We start from the raw sequence: 1,966 nt of genomic DNA on the forward strand, positions 1-1,966 counted from the left end.
TTTAACTACTATAGCAGGTCTTCTAGAAGTGGTCTTGGCACATATCAGGTGCTTAATTATTATTCATTGATCAAATCAATATTGAATCAAATCATCCACTGAATCTTTAGTATACTTTATTATTTTCTAAGCACAAATGCCTGCACAACTTTGACTTACAAGGTAGTTCTATGCAAAATAAATTAAAATGTTAGTAACCTTGATATTATAAACTATGTACAATTAAATGTGGCTCCAGGGTACATAATTTTGCTTCTCACACCAGAGCACATTTCTAGTTGAGATTAAAAAATGTGATATAAACATGTTTACTCATGCCTAACAGGATGGGAAGTCTCCCTCAAGTTTATGCACATGATTTCTACTCCTTATTGCGCACTGCAAATTTGTAAGGGAAAAAATAATACTCTAACTCTTGGGTCCCATACAGGTAAATTAAGATTGCATTCTTCAGGCTGTTTCAATAGGACTGGATTTAGCCATTCCCATTTAGAAAATACCACAAAAAATTTACATACAAGAGTTCACGCTGTTGCATTTGGATAAAGCTGGCAAGTTCTTCCTATTAGCACAGCCCAGGAAACACCACCCAGGAAATCTGATATATTAGAATAGATATTGTGGTGTTTGGCCCACAGTTAGATATTCTCAGGGTTAACCTGAAGTTGTCACTGTTTGGTAGTAGGTATAAAATTCGCTGGTTACCCTGCAACCCTGACGACTTCTTATACATCTTATATCTAAATTTTTAAGCAGACTGTCATCTCTTAAATCCAAGTCTTCTGGAATAGTTTGCAGTGCTAAACTTGCAAACAAAATATCAGTCCCTATCCCATCAAAACACAATTTGATAACTGTTACAAATGCCTCTTCAACAGCTTTTAATTCTTCCTATAATTTCAACTTATAGAATGGGGTGAAAAATCACTTTGATCAACATGTCTTGGTGCAACACACAATGCATCAATATCGGCACGTTTTGCATATACTCCTAATCTATAAGTTCCAAATGTAAAAATTTTCCCACCAACATTTTCAATTACAGATTGTGGCTTTCACCGATTTCTCGAATCCACTCTTTTACCAGGTTATTTTATTTTCCCCAAAATTAAAATCCTGCGCTGCAGTTTCTCTTCCTCTCCAAAAACCCCAAAAGGCTTAGTCTCAACTAGTTTCTGTACAAGTAGGCAGTCCGTCTCCTTGGGGGCATCTAAGCTGACGGGAGAAGTAATGTCCCAGTGCTTCCCTGGAGGCTGTGTTTGCCTACGATCCCTGCGTTGTAACTGGAAACAGCATCATCTCCTGTGCCGCCACAAAGCACTCCCATCTCCCCTGGGAACCTCCCCTGCTGACGCTCTGGGCTTGATCCACTGAGGCGGGAGGGAGGCGGGGTCTGCCTTAGCCTTGGGTCCAACCGCAACCCGCGCCTGCTCACACCTTTTTAAGTGTTTCACCTCATCCCCGCTTCGTCCTAACAAGACGCCCCTCATCCACTGAATCTTTTCACTCTACTCATTCAAAGAATTCAATTCTGAATGTAACTAAATGACTAAACTCTCCACAGGTTTCATATAGAAGCCAGGCTCTATCAGATTGAGTTACCCAAGAGGGTAATGTACTTCTATAAATCCAAGGCTCACAACCAAACGTATCTTTCTGCAATATCCTCTCTTTCTTTCCCCCTCGACTGTGTACATAACTGCTCACTATGTCTCCAAGAAAGTAGGGAAAACCACTAGACCATTCAGGTATGACCTAAATCAAATCCCTTATGATTATACAGTGGAAGTGAGAAATAGATTTAAGGGCCTAGATCTGATAGATAGAGTGCCTGATGAACTATGGAATGAGGTTCGTGACATTGTACAGGAGACAGGGATCAAGACCATCCCCATGGAAAAGAAATGCAAAACAGCAAAATGGCTGTCTGGGAAGGCCTTACAAATAGCTGTGAAAAGAAGAGAAG

At 40.1% G+C, this 1,966-nt stretch overlaps 1 pseudogene; it reads right to left on the reverse strand.

Annotated features, from left to right (window-relative positions):
• Window positions 1-368: 368 nt before the first annotated feature.
• LOC129632809 (poly(A) polymerase alpha-like) lies at window positions 369-1,296 on the reverse strand (annotated as a pseudogene).
• Between the last annotated feature and the right edge of the window lie 670 nt (window positions 1,297-1,966).

This window comes from Bubalus kerabau, chromosome 18, assembly GCF_029407905.1.
Source record: "Bubalus kerabau isolate K-KA32 ecotype Philippines breed swamp buffalo chromosome 18, PCC_UOA_SB_1v2, whole genome shotgun sequence".
NCBI lineage: Eukaryota > Metazoa > Chordata > Mammalia > Artiodactyla > Bovidae > Bubalus > Bubalus kerabau.